The 7465-nt window shown below is 42.9% G+C and overlaps 1 protein-coding gene across 1 annotated transcript in view; it reads right to left on the bottom strand.

Annotated features, from left to right (window-relative positions):
- The window catches only part of LOC311239365 (adenylate cyclase type 1-like), a gene marked incomplete at both ends in the record, with an annotated part of 247961 nt that overhangs the window by 173169 nt on the left and 67327 nt on the right, over positions 1–7465 (bottom strand).

Here is a 7465-nt window from a genome sequence, read left to right as displayed (position 1 = left end):
GAGGGAAGAGAGAGAAAGAGAGGGAGAGGGAAGAGAGAGAGGGAAGAGAGAGAGAGGGAAGAGGGAAGAAGGGAGAGAGGGAAGAGAGAGAGAGGGAAGAGGGAAGAAGAGAGAGAGGGAAGAGAGAAGAGAAGAGAGAGAGAAAGAGAGAGGGAGAGGGAAGAGAGAGAGGGGAGAGGGAAGAAGAGAGAGAGGGAAGAGAAAAGAGAGGGACAATGTAAGTTATTTATAGCAACATGTTAGACTGTATCAAGGAGACAAGATTATTGTGTGCCTGATCAGATTAGCTCGCCGGAATTTGTTTAAAATGGCATTTAGCTCCGGGAGCCAAAGTCAAGCTGAACATTCTCTCTTGTTAACGTGTTTACAGCGAACCAATCAAACATTCAAACTAATTACCCACGGCAGCAAGGAGAGGAGACCCTCACTCCACCCGCCTTCACTGACTGGAAGGCAGCAAGGAGAGGAGACCCCCACTCCACCCGCCTTCACTGACTGGCAGGCAGCAAGGAGAGGAGACCCTCACTCCACCCGCCTTCAGACTGGCAGGCAGCAAGGAGAGGAGACCCTCACTCCACCCGCCTCCACTGACTGGCAGGCAGCAAGGAGATGAGACCCCCACTCCACCCACCTCCACTGACTGGCAGACAGCACAGTCGAGCAGAATGCCTTAAAATAGAAGCAAGAGCAATTCTCACATAGGGATCAGAGAAGAGCTGTGAGTCCTGTTAGGAGCCGGAGAGAGAGAGAGAAAGAGAGAGAGAGAGAACAGGGCTTTCTGCAGATACAATCCTAGCCTCTAGACAGAAGACGCTAGCAGACAGCCCGGCACACGCAGCCCAGAGCCTCTCTCCAGTGGGACGTCTCCAGGTGACCTAAGGCGGTGAGGTTTTATTGGGTTGTTGTCTAAGCCTTTCATTGTAAGGGTCTGTGTGAGGTTATCTTTACTATTAATATCCTGAAAACATGTCCTTGGTTGTCGGTTGTTTGCGATGATTATCTTATTAATCCCGCTCGGCTGAATCTGGACCGCGGGGACTAAGGGAGAAGATGCATTCCGTACATGACTTTGCTGCGGCGTCTCGATAGTAGCCCCCGCTGACCCTGAAGGACTACACGCGTTATAAATCTGCATCACATCAAATCAGGAACGGGAGTCTCTTATCTGAGGGGCCTCTCGGATTTACCCTGAGAATTATATGTGACAGTGGAGGGTGTGAAAGGGATTAGTCACCATGACATGACAGAGCGAAAGCACTTATGCACCCGTGGCTCTCGCATTCCAAAGGCCCCCCGTTGTTTGCATGTGGGACGGACTTTTCACAGCGTGACAGAATGCTGCGTCTTTGGCGGGGAGCTGCTAAATGCCATTTTGTCATCTCACAGATGCCGATGTAATGAGGGGCAATGGATTCAATTTGCTCTGAATTGGAGGCCATCTGGCAAACGGTTTGCGATTGAGAAGTTTATACTACTGGGCTTGTGGTCACGCTCAAAGTCGAAAATGTCCGTCCTCAGGTGAACTGACATGTTGCTGTATTCAAGACCAATGGACACAATAAGGGGTTTAAAAAACAGTGGCCTAGATCCAGTTCTGTGTATCACTCCTATATAACTATATGCAGTGTGTACAGTATGTTATTTATAGAAATAGATACTAATACCGCTTATCCATGTATATGCCTGCTTATAACTCCAAGCCCTAACAATTTCACATTATGCAAATCCTAACAAGCCATAATTTAATTAAAATCATCCTGTGGTGTGGGGATGGCCGGTTTAAGCCGCCACACCTGCCCTGGGTCAAACTAATTAGACCTGGGAGCAGGGGTGATTACGCACCTGTTGCACATTGAGGTCTGCGCAACAGGTCTGCTTTTACAACCATCGCCTGTGTCCCTGTGTCAAGAGAGAACATTTGAAAGCCTTAGGTGGCCTGTGGCAGGGTTCACTGTGCCCAATGTGGGACCCTCTGACACAGGGAAGGGGCACAGAAGGGCCGTCTGAAGGTGCACCGGAGTAGACCCTGCCACGGGCCACCTACGTGGCTTTCATGATACCTCTCACTCAAAGGCCTCTGGTCTTTCTTCTGACATTCTGTAAACACCATTCCTATCCACCACAAGGACACAATATCAAACTCTCACAGCAAGAAGGTCCAGGGTTCGATTCCCGCTTGGGGACCAGGTTTCCATGATGCCAGGTACCCAGGTGGGGTATCTCCCAGGCCTTTCTGTGTGGAGTTTGCATGTTCTCCCCGTGCTCGCAAGGGTCCCCCCCCCCGTTAAGATAAACCCAATGGAAAAACATGCACAACAACAGATCGCTAATGCTGTGGTGTCCTTGACGAAGACGGACAGGAGCACTTGGATTGGTCCCCTGGCGCGGCTCACGTTGACGCCTGTCTGCCGGCTGCCCTTGGGGGGAAGGACGACGGGATGGGTTAATCGCAGAGACGAATCGCATCGGCGATCCTACAGAGACAATGCATGCTTGTGTGTTCCGGTGTGTGTGTGTGTGTGTGTTGATAATTGCATGCCAATTAAAGACCTCTGAGCAGGTCCTGCATTATTATTATATTATTAACCTTATAAACTCTTCTCCAGAATCAGATAAGAAGATAGATACCGATTTCCGCGTTCACTGGCAATCTGTCCGGCTGCAAGCTAGCCTAGCTTAGCACAAATTAATGGAAGCAGATACATACCACTAGCCTAGCTTAAAACTCCATGAGAGGTGTTTTTGGCCCAACAGCTAGGCTAGCTGGTCCATATACACTTCCATTAATTTGTGCTAAGCTAGGCTAGCTTGCAGCCGGATAGATTTCTACTGAACACGCAGAGAGGAAATTGGTATCCATCTTCTCGTCTGACTCCGGAGGAGATGGTACACGGCAGCATTTCCCATAATGTTGTCGTGTTCCTTTAACCTCACTGCTGGTAAATGAATCATGGCTAACTATTATGCAAGTTGACAGGATTTGACCAGCAAGACACAAAGGAGATACTACACCTACTGTATATTACCCAACAGTTTTCACCCCCCAATGTACTTGAGTGGTTTGATTACTTGTGAAGAGTCACAGTAATTCAATTTCATATTACTCTTCATGTTTTATGATGTCTCTTTTGCTATTTATCCCACCACAAAAGCCTAGTACCACATCACAACGGGTAAAGTCAGTTATCATCAAAAAAGGGAGTTTACCATTTCTATTACCATGTGTGACGTACATGGGTAAACAAGTGTGTGACGTACATGGTAAACAAGAATACCCTGAAGACTCTGGCAGGAGCACTCATTCAAGGGTACTACGACTATGCTTGCACCTCATGGTACCAAAGCACCTCAAAGGTGCTAAAAACAAAATTACAAACATCTCAAAACAAACTGGTCAGACTACTGCTTGACCTGACTCCTAGAACCCACCTCACCCCTGCCCACTTTGACAACCTAGGATGGCTTAGAGTAGACGACAGAGTACAGCAACTTGCAATGGGCCTGGTCTACAAGATACACTACACGACTAAGGTACCCATGTACATGTAAAAATACTTCCCAAAGGTCAGTGAATACCACAATCACAACACCAGAGGGAGCTCCACAAATCATGTTAAACAGTTAAACCCAGATTCGGCTCAAACAAGGGACTAAACATGTTTCGCAATTATGCCACATCAATGTGGAACGCCCTACCCAAAGCTGTAAAGGAATGTGAATCACTACCCACTTTCAAAAACACTCAAAGAACACCTACGGGAGACTGCAATTCGAAACTGGCCCCTGCAAATGTCCTAACCCAACCCCCTCCAATGTACAGTAAATGACCAAGTATGGCTTTGTCAATATTCCAATGTACAGTGTCCCCCACCCACCCCCTACCCAACCCCCCCCCCCCCACCCAACCCCACCCCACCTACCCAACCTCGTCCAATGTACAGTTTCTACGTCAAATGTATATACTCTCTTTTCTGGACTCTTTTTGTATCACAAACAGTACTGTATTTGCAAATCTGGTATGTCATAAATGTATAGATGTAGCAGTACTGTCTATCTGTATGTCGTGTGTGTCATATATGTTATGATGAATTGAAAATGGGGGACCCTGATGTAAACAAGACGAAAGTCTTTCTCTGGTCTGCATCCCCTTAACAATTGTATGTATTGAGCTGTACTGTACCCATTCTGCAATCTGTTAATAAAGTTTTCAATCAATCAATCAATCAATCATGGGTACGTGGGTTGGTCATTATCATTATTACTGTATTTGTGACACCATGTGAACATCAGGTTAGTATATGTTATGTTGTGTGTGTGTGTGTGTCATGGTAACTAATGCCTGTCCCTTTCTTTTTTTTTTTTTTTTTTTATTTTTTTTGTATTATTTTTTAAACATAACATAAAATTAGACACACAAGCATTAACAGTAAACATCCAATGTAAATCACAGGACTATACATTCCATTTGAATCAATATAAATGTAGTTTACGAGATATATACCTAATACTTGCTATCTAATACAATACATACATTATGCTCTTGCTCGCTCTCCCCCCCCCCGGACCCCCACTTGGATAATCCATCCATTTTCATTCGTTTCTAACCAGGCACTACAATTCATATGCTAGCCTTTATTCTCTCCACCACTTCTAACCAGATTGCAATGGTGGTTTCACTGACACCTAAAATTCTTGCTGTAGATATCTCTAGATAAATCACATCGAGATAGGTAAGAACCCATACCTTCCGGCACATTTTATCCTGTTGAATCCATCGTGATGCTATCAGCTTTTTAGCAGCTGTGAGACCGGATAAAACTAGTCTCTTTAGCTGTATAGGGGCTGCAAACTGAAAAACATCATTCAACAGCAATACAGAGGGGTGTACAGGTATGTTCAGAAATAAGAATTATGATAATTGCTGGGTCACTTCTTCCCAGAATATCTTAACCGGTGGGCAATCCCAATACATGTGCATAAATGTACCTGTCCCTTTCTTTCTTTGTTGGGTGCTACACTGAAGAGTGCTGATTGCCTGATGAGTGGCAGCTGACGGCAACAGCCTTGAGGGGCGGGTGGATAAAACCTGACAGCACACACACATCCTGGCGCCTCATGGAGTCATTTGCCAGTGACCATAGTGTTGGAGGTTGCCTTTGAATTGCCACTGTTGTGGAATTATTATAATACTGCCCTTTGTTTCCACTGTTGTGTGGATTGATCTTGTGTTGGCCTTATTGTCACTACTGTGTGTTCTCACGTTCACACTACTTACCTGGTAGGCATTGTGTCTGTGTTGGTGTTGCTACCAGGTAAGTGTATTGTGGCCTCTGTGCCACTTGCCACCCGTGTGGAATTAGTTCATATATATATGTATGTATTGGGCCTTCTGCCTTTTTGCCACCCCAGTGTAGAATAATATATATATCTTCAAGTTCAAGTTCAAGTTTCTTTAATAGTTGTCATACAGAAGTACAGAATACTTTCATACAAAATGCTTCTTACTGTTACGCTCCAGAGACTGTGCTAGACAAGATAGTATCAAATAACATAGTATAGCATGTAATTTAGAAGAAGAAAATGAGGTCACAGTGTTCGGTATAGACATATGTACAATGTTCTGAGTTACCATATAATATACAATACTATGCAGTGTACTAATGTACAGTACTATATAGTGCAAAGCAGAAATGGGATGAGGTACAATTTAGGTACAATTTACAGTAAGGTGTACGAGTATTGTAGTGCAATCCTTCATCAATAAATATAAAGTGTGGGGAGTGGGTGCTACAGTGTGTTTGTTTAAAGTGGGTGTGTGCTATAAAGTGTGTGGAGTGGGTGCTACAGTGTGTTTGTTTAAAGTGAGTGTGTGCGTGTGGATGTGTGTGCTATGTGCGTTTGGTGGTTGTTGTTGTGTAGTGTTCATTGTTCGTTTAGCAGCCTGATGGCCTGGGGATAGAAGCTTCTAGAATCTAAGAATCTTGTTGGCCTCTGTGCCTATTCTTCCCTATTAAGGGATTACTATACATATATATTGTTGGCCTCTGTGCTGGCTACCCCTATTAAGGGGAGACACTGCAGGTGAATAGGGTAAAGAAAATTAACTAATAGATATCACAATGAAACTTCCCCAGTTGATTACTTATATTAAGACAAGACTTTTTTGTATTACAAGTTTTCTGAAATTGTATGTTTAAATATGCAAATGAGGCATGATCTACTTAAATATGCACTAATTTGCATATAATTCCAGGACAGAAATCTGAACATTGGATAAAGCCATTTTCAAAATTATAGTTTCATTTTGTTGACATATTAGAGCCAAAGGTTATTACAGAGGGGATTTTGGATATCTCTTTTTATCACTCCATAAATCAGAAAATACTCCATTCAGTCCATTTTTATGGTAAAATTCCATATTTCGCCATGTTTTTAGGAATAAAATGTGATATAAATCAGGGTATGAATGCGATATCAACAAACCCTTCTGTAAATACCTTCAGAACATAGATATGAATAGAACTGGAAGGTTTGGTGTATGTGAGTGCTACTGAAGTGGAGATTTCTGGCTCAGAGTATGAGGAAAAACTCTTAAAACTCATTTTTGGGAAAACGCCTTCAAAGTTCTGTATTGTAAAATGCCATACTTTTTTTTTTAAACAGATATTTACAAACACAATACCTAATCAAACCATTAGTAATAGACAACCTAAACACATGCCTGATAACTGAATAATAATAATAACTGAACAGAACTACACACAGGCTACAAACAGTGTAGTACAGTGTAGTACCCCCTAATAGGCAAAAAATATTTGAATAGATATCACTATGAAACTTTCCCAATTTGTTATGTACATATAAACTAAGAAAAAATATATTGCAAGTTTTCTGAAATGTATGTTTATATATGCAAATGAGGCACTTCCCCATTAAATATGTGCACATTTATGGATGCAATAAGGCAAAATGATGTAAAATAAACAACTAAATGTGTGTTATTGACGTTTTATTGTCACTAGTTTCATAGAAGACATGTTTAGGAAGCAAAATATAACAAAATCTCAAAATCAACAAAAAAAGTATATTTGACTATTCACCTGCAGTGTCTCGCCTTAAGGGGGCATATATATATTGTTGTCCTTTAGGCCATTTTTGCCACTGTTCCCCTGTCGGGAACTTTATACTGTGTTGGCCTTTGGCGACACTTGTGTTTATCATATTTCCTGTTTGTTCTCCCCTTACCTTTTTCCCTGGTTGTCTTATTATATATCCCTGTTTTGTTTCCCTTCCTTGTGACATATTGCTGTGGGTTTCAATCCCCACGATATAATAAATATCATTTACCTTTTGGAAAACGCATTTGTTGTTTACTTGCCTACCGGGACCTGTGCTTAACACTTTGAGTGCCAGCAGGGGGCGCACGATTTAGAGCTTGAGTGCCAACGCTCTATTCAATGAGAGG

This window comes from Notolepis coatsorum, assembly GCF_963971535.1.
Source record: "Notolepis coatsorum genome assembly, chromosome: 13".
Classification (NCBI taxonomy): Eukaryota; Metazoa; Chordata; class Actinopteri; order Aulopiformes; family Paralepididae; genus Notolepis; species Notolepis coatsorum.
This window is presented reverse-complemented; position numbering and strand designations above follow the sequence as displayed.